Here is an 8,197-nt window from a genome sequence, read left to right on the forward strand (position 1 = left end):
TTGTAACACACTTTATATATGAAGATAAATAAAGTAACATAAAGGTTAAATTCAACTGCATTACTGTTGTTGTTAAGTATCACTGAGTTAGTTCTGATGCATAGCTATATTGCATAGGGTTTCCAAGAAGTGGCTGGTGGATTTGAACTACTGACCTTGTGGTTAGCAGGGCAATGTTTACACAACAGCACCATACCAAGATTCTTTTATTTCAATAGTATCTATTAATATTGATTATCATTCATATTCAATATTCTTACTAATTTAGTGAAACCAAAATAGATAATGGAAAGATATATTCACCTATTATTAATGTTCCAGTTGCTGAAATCTAAAATTTTAATGAAAGTCTCCTTAGGAAAATTTATATAGTTATATTATTAATGGGAAAATGAAACATATGTAATGTGTTAAGTAGTTAAACCCAGTCCATTGTCAACAATATGTTTAGATAAAATTCAAAATAAAAAAAACCCTTCAAAATGCATGATGTGAAATGTAAACTTTAAAATCCCTGTTTTATGAATAATTTTGTGATTCTTTTTCATGATTTAAAAATAAAATCACTTTGTATACTTCATTAAGTCAAATCTTTACTCATTTTTGTTCTCTGCACTTTGAATTTTAAGAAAAATAATGAACTACCAAAATGCCGTATTACCGAATGATGAGATCGACGCCGAGTAAATGTGTACGTTCGTTGCCCTAACAACAGGCCATAGAGTCCATCAGCTATGGCTTCCAGCTTTAAGAAGGCTAGCGTGGCATCAACTTCAAGCCAACGAAAGCGGATGAGCTCCAAGCCTGACATCAACGATGAGCAGAAACAGGAGATCCGTGAAGCTTTTGATCTCTTTGATACGGATGGGACTGGCACCATTGATGTCAAAGAGCTTAAGGTGGCAATGCAGGCCCTGGGCTTTGAGCCCAGGGAAGAAGAGGTCAAGAAAATGACCACTGAGATTGATATGGAAGGTACAGGAAAAATGAACTTCAATGACTTTTTGACGGTGATGACTAAGAAGATGTCTGAGAAAGATACCAAAGAAGAAATCCTGAAAGCTTTCAAGCTCTTTGACGACGATGAAACTGGCAAGATCTCTTTCAAAAATCTGAAACGCGTTGCCAAGGAGTTGGGCAAGAACCTCACTGATGAGGTACTGCAGGAAATGATTGATGAGGCGGATCAAGACGGTGACGGTGAAGTCAGTGAGCAAGAGTTCCTGCGCATCATGAACAAGACAAGCCCTTACTAAAACAGCCTCCACTCTCCTAGAAACCACGCGTAACTCCAGCCTGTAGGACCTTCTGAACTCCCCCCCCCCCCAAACCCCATAGCTATAGAAGCAACCTCGATTCTTTTCTCCCTTTGACAGTGGTCTTTGATGTTCACTTCTGTGTCAAATGACCCACGGATAGTTTATGTCCCCCTAAACAGAACTCGAGCCCATAAGAACAGAGCACATGGAGAAGAGGGTCCCAAGGCTGCTGCCCACTCGCCCTTGGCCTGGCCTGGTTTCCCTCTTCTCATGCATTGCCACGCCCCTCCCAACCTGGATAGCTCCGTAGACAAGCACATGCCATCCCCCATCGCCATAAGCACCAGACCTCACTCTGGTGGTTCTGGGTTTTAGTTGACAGCAGATCGTCATTCTGTGTTTTATAAAATCTGGTGATGTCACTCAAAAAAAAAATTTAAAAAATGCCATATTACCAGAAAACTTCTAATAAAAATTTCTAAATAATTCAGTTTATCATCTCCATTGGCCATGCCCCCAACAGTTTACGTAATCCCCTATTTAGTTCCTTGTCTTTTACTCTTCCTTTCTTTCTTCCTTGCTTCCAGCTTTCTATCTCTTTTTCTTCATTCTTTCCTCCCTGCCTTGTTTGCCTTCTTTGTTTTCTTTAGTATTTATTGAATACTTACATATTTGAGGAAGTTCCAGTGTTATAAGAGTAATTTAAGTACTGGAAGCTAAGCAAAAGGTTCACAGTTTGAATCTACCCAGAGTGCCTTGAAAGAAAAACCTGGCAATCTCCTTCTGAAAAATCGGTCATTGGAAATTCTATGGAGCACACTTCTACCCTGGCTGCCATGGGTCTGAATCAATTTGGCATTAATTGTTTGGTTTATGACTACAGTCAAGGAGTCCTGGTGTGGTGTTGCGGGTAAATACACTGGACTGCAAGGTCGGTTTGAACCAAGGTTGGTGGTTCAAGCTTACCAGCTCCTCCTAGGAAACCCTATATAGGATTGCTATGAGTCGGAAAGCAACTGGATGACACTTAACAACAACAGCTAGAGTCCAGGTTCTGATCCAGAACTGGAGATACAATGCTATATGAAATTTACATGGTTGCTTTTTCTCATGGCTGTTTCTGTATAAAATTTACATGGCTGTGTTTTCTCATGGTTGTTTCTGTTCAGTAGGGAATACATACACTGATCAAATAGCCACATACAATTTTGAAATTATAACTGTCATAAATCTGACCTAGATAGGTGATTCAGGAATAGTTTTCAGGAGAACTTGAAATGGAGGTGAGACATGAAGTAAGGGTAGAAGTTAATTGAGTGAAAAAAGAGAGGAAAACACTTCATTAAAAGAAATAGCAGGTGAGATAGTATGGCAGGAGGTAGACGATAATTTGGAATATTGAAAAATGTCTCGATGACTGATATGAAAAGAATAAAGTGACTATGGTGTAAAATGAAGTATTACAGAAAGACCAAACCAGCCCATGTGTGACATCTCTGGTGCATTTTTAGCATTGTATAACTTATTCTAAAATAAATGAAGAGGAAGTAAGTGGCTTTAATCAAAAGCATAAGTAGGCAATCTACTACTAAAACAAAGGGCAACTTTTCAAATCAGACAAAAAAAGGGTAATTTCTTAAAGACACTTAAGTGTTCTCCGCTGGATATTTTTCAAAAGTCTACATATATGACCAAAGCCATTGAATGAAGGATGCCCCCTAAAATTGTTCAAAACACAACCTATACAACTATAACCAACTGGTGTATGCTAGAGAAGATTTTATAAAAATAATAGTACATCTAAGTAGTAGTCCTGGTATAGCACTGTAGGATAAGCACTGCACCAAAAGGTTGGTTTGAATCCTAAGGTTGGAGGTTCAAACTCTGCAGCCACTCCTCAGAAACCCTGTACAGGTTTGCTATGGGTCAGGACTAACTCTATGGCACTTAACAACAGCAACAACATATCTGAGTAAGAGCAGTACATTAATAGGAAAATGACTCGGAGCCTATTGTATACACATATAAATAGATGTAACTGAGATTTGGGTTTAATATTAAAGATGGAGAAGACCAGAGGGCTTCAACAAAGATGAAGAGTATTCAATTACAAGGGCAATGTAATGGATCAGATATATGACAGTAAAGAAAACGTTGTTACAGATGACCTCTGTTCTTATAAATTGTTTTGTGGTTAAATGCTGTTGAGTCAGTTCTGACAAGGGGTATGCCAATGGTTGTGACCAAAAACTAAGGAAAATCCCAGGCTTTGGGAAAGAAAGTGGAGAAAGGAAGATCATGTAATTAGTTCTTTCTTTGTTTGTTTGGAGATATTTTGAGATATTGAACTATTACTGTAGGATAGTTAAAATACAAATCTGAACCTTAAGAAAGAAATCTCAGCTGAAAATAAAATAGCAAATCCTTGATTTATCAGTGGAAATCATAGTTGTGACTTGAAAGAGACTTTCTTGTGATAGACAATGGAGTGAGAAGAGTTAAGGGTGTAGCACTTGAAGGTTGAAAACAATCTTTCTACAAATTAAAGAGTGACTAATCGGGCTGCGAACCTTAAGGTCAGCAGTTCAAAACTACCAGCTGTTCCGCGGGAGAAAGATGAGGCTTTCTACTCCCATAAAGATTTACAGGCTCGGAAACCCTGTACAAGGGTCGCTAGGAGTCGGAACCGACTCCAGGGCACATAACAACAACAACACACTAGAATATTGTGGAGTCCTGGTGTGGTGCTGTGGATTAACGCGCCAGACTGCAAAGCCGTTTGAACTGCAAAGTCAGCAGTTCAAGCTCACCAGCTGCTCCTTGGAAACCCTATACAAGGTCGCTATGAGTCAGAACCAACTCGACGGCACTCCACAACAACAACAACTAAAATAGTGGGAGAAAGTGCTAAAAAAGCCAAGGAAAATAATGGGATTAAAGAAGGAAGACGTGGTCAGCTCTGTTAAACTCTACTAAGATGTTGTGTGAAATGGAGCATTGAAAAAGGACTTTTCATTTGACTAACTTATTCACAAATTGTTTAAACTGAAGCAAGGAAATGAATCAGTCATGGTTGGAATAAACTACTCAGTTCTACATAAGAAGTGGAGGCAAAATATACAACAAAAGAATAATAACTCTTGAGAAATATGATTGAGAAAACATAATTAGAAACCAGGAGTTGCAAAAGAATGTAAGAACAATTGTCTGTTTTAGGATTTGTTTGTTTTGATTTGAAATCATATTACCATGGATTTGTTAATAAATCTCATTGCCATGTGGTAGTATTTTTGTTTGTTTCAAAAACATTTGTCACAACCAGTTTTGACCTAAGTCCTTAAATTATTGACTTAGTGATTTTGGATAACAAAATTGCTATCTATTTCCATAAATTGACGCATTTATAAATCAAAACATTGCATACAATATTATGCAGAGAATAACCCAGGAAAATAATGAAAATATATAAAATGGAGAGAGTGTTGATTCTAAAGCAAATGAATAGTTTTTGAAATTCCAAAACAAAAACTGGATAAAGGGTTTGTGCAACCAATTCAGGCACAATTTCTTTCTGAGGCATTATCTTAGTTCTCTAGTGTTGCTGTAACAGAAACACCATGAATGGAAGGCTTTAACAAACAAACATTGTATGCTCACAGTTTGTTGCAATTGTTGTTAGGAGCCCTCAAGTCAGTTCTGACTCATAGTGACCCTGTCCACACAGAACGAAATACTGCCCAGTTGTGTGCCATCCTCACAATCATTGCTACATTTGAGCTGATTGCTGCTGCCACTGTGCCAATCCATCTCATTGGGGGTCTTTCTATTATAGTTACCCTTCCCCCATTTTACCAAGCATGATGTCCTTCTCCAGGGACTGGTCCCACCTGAAAATATGTGTCCCAATTTTTTTGGCATAGACAAGTGAGTAACTCCAGTTACACTGGTTTTTTGAAACATTTCAATATGTATACCATCAATTCTTGGAACCTCATTTTGTTTTTTTCCAATGCCTTCAGTGCTTCTTGGATCTCTTCCCTCAGTATTATCAGTTCTTGATCATATGGTACCTCTTGTGATGTTTGAATATTTGGCAATACTTTTTGGAATAGCTACTCTATGTACTCTGTTCATCTTCTTTTAATGCTTCCTGTGTCATTCAATATTTTGCCAATGTTGTCATTGTTGTTAGGTACCATCAATTTGGTTCTGACTCACAGTGATTTCTGATGAAAAGCTGGTTGGTTTGAACTGCTGACCATTTGGTTAGTAGTCCAGTGCTTATCCTACAGCACCACACCAGTATTCCATTTTGCTCATTGTTACTGTTAGGTGTCATTGAGTCACTTCAGACCCATAGCAATCCTATGCATCACAGAACAAGACACAGCCCAGTCCTATGCCATCCTCACAGGTGCTGATACATGTGAACCCATTGCTGCTGGCACTGTGCCAATTCATCTCATTGGGGGACTTTCTGGTTTTCACTGACCCTGCACTTTACCAAGCATGATGGCCTTCTGCAAGGACTGGTCCAAAATATGGAGACAAATTTGGCAACTTGTCTTCTAAAGAATATTCTGGTTATATTACTTCCAACACAGATTTGATAGTTCTTCTGGCAGTCCATGGTACTTTTATTATTCATCTCTAACACCATAACTCAAATGCATAGATTCTGTGATTTTCCTTATTCATTTACCAACTTTCACATGCATATAAGGCTATTGAAAATACAATGACTTGGGTGAAGTGCACCTTAGTCCTCAAACTGACATCTTTGCTCTTGAGCACTTTAAAGAGGTCGTGTGCAGCAGATTTGCTTAATGCAATATGCCCTTTGATTCTTGACAGCTGCTTTCATGAGTGTTGATAATGGAGCTAAGCAAAATGAAGTCTTTGACAACTTCAATCTTTTCTCCATTTATCATGATGTTATTTATTGGCCCAATGTTGAGTATTTCTGTTTTCTTTACATTGAAGTGCAACCCATACTGGAAGTGGTGGTCTTTGATCTTCATCAGCAAGTATTTTTAGTCCTCTTCACTTGCAGCAAGCAAGGTTGTACCATCTGTATATCATAGATTGTTAATGAGTCTCCCTTTAACCCTGATGCTGTGTTCTTCTTCATATAATCCAGGTTCTCAGATTATTTGCTCATTATGCAATTTGAATAATTATGGTGGAAGGATACAACACTGATGCACACCTTTCCTGATATAAACCATTCAGTATCCCTATGTTCTGTTCAAATGACTGCCTTTTACTCTATACACAGGTTCCTCATGAGTACAATTAATTGTTCTGGAATACCCATTCTTTGAAATGTCATTCCTAGTTTATCATGATCCACATAATCAACAAAGCATACATATATACATTTCTGGTATTCTCTGCTTTCAGCCAAAATCCATCTGATGACGCAAGGATATCCCTTGTTCGGTGTCCTCTGAAACCCTGCTTGAATCCTGATAGTTCCCTGTTGATGTATTGTTACTAAAGTTATTTTTTAAATTATCCTCGGCAGAGTTTTATTTCCATGTGACATTAATGATATTGCCTGATGATGTCTGCATTCTATTGGATAACATCTCTTTAGAATGAACACAAATATGGATCTCTTCCTATGAGTTGGCCAGCTAGTTGTCTTCCGAAATTCTTGAAATAGATGAAAATGATTTCAGTGTCTCATATATTGTTGTAGTTAAGTGTATAGGGTTTCCAAGGAGCAGCTGCTAAGTTTGAACTGTCGAACTTGTGGTTCAAACCAATCTTGTGGTCATGTACTTATCCTATAGCACCACAGAAATTACAACAAATATTTTGGGGGGGGGGCACAATTCAATCCATAAGAGACATAGAAAATTATTGTCTGTAGCAGATGATAATAATATATACATTTGTTTTCTTTTAATTATTTTATTTATTTATTTTATATCTAACTATCAGATGCATTTTATTTATTTACTTATTTTTAACTTGTTACTATTTAATAAAACAAACTTCATTTGTTTTTATTTGGATGTAATATTGGTCCAAAGCATTTTAGTGAAAATATGTGTTATCTCAGCAGTTGAAGTTTTCTTCATTGAGTAAATTTTTTTCCCCTCACGCAGATAACATCTTTATTACATTTTGTAGTATGTTTTAATCCATTATCTTGTTACACTTTTCTTTTTTTGGTTTATAATTGTATATATTCATTTGTTCAGATATTCTTCCAGATAGATATCAGAGTCACTTGTGAAGTTTGAGGTGAGACTATTCTATGGTGAGTGTGGGTTGATTTTTATCTTAATTTAGTAAATAATTCAAAGAAAATTAGCTTCATATAAATAAGCTAAGAGTCACATATAGTTTCTCCATTTTTTGTATTAAAAAAAAAAAAATCCCCTGATAAAATTTTGCAATTATTTAAACAAGATAGATACTATTTCTGTGTTATTTTGAGAGTACTTATTTGACCTTGCATTTTTTAGCTGACTAACTTTGTACACTATGGTTTGTAACATTAACTTTTTGGTGAAGGTTAAGGATGGGGTGAAAGAGCATAGATAGCCCAGAGCAAGACCTCCTGGGCTCCAATATTAGCATTTCTGCTGTCTTTTTGGCTAACTCACTGAGCCTGACTTCATTTATAAAATGAGGTGAATATGATACTTAAATCCACCTCATGGAGTTGTGGTATGGATTAGCTGAGTCTGTATCTTCAAAAAATGAATGAAGTGAATATCTTCTACCAAGCACTCGATTGATGCTGAAAATATAAAGGGAGCTTAAAAAGTTTGTGAAAAAAAACTCCATTACCTTTTTTTTTTTTTTAATGTTTTCACTGTGAATTGAGTGATAGTTTACATGGGAGAACTTTGGTTTTACACTCATTATTTTATTGCAATGATTATGAACTCCATGAATCATCATTCAACAGTATTTATTTC

General features: G+C 36.7%; 1 pseudogene; it reads left to right on the top strand.

Moving 5' to 3' along the window:
* The first annotated feature begins 734 nt into the window (after positions 1 to 734).
* LOC102833734 lies at positions 735 to 1,256 on the top strand (annotated as a pseudogene).
* The last annotated feature ends 6,941 nt before the right edge of the window (positions 1,257 to 8,197 follow it).

Source organism: Chrysochloris asiatica, unplaced genomic scaffold, assembly GCF_000296735.1.
Source record: "Chrysochloris asiatica unplaced genomic scaffold, ChrAsi1.0 scaffold00022, whole genome shotgun sequence".
NCBI classification, from domain to species: Eukaryota; Metazoa; Chordata; class Mammalia; order Afrosoricida; family Chrysochloridae; genus Chrysochloris; species Chrysochloris asiatica.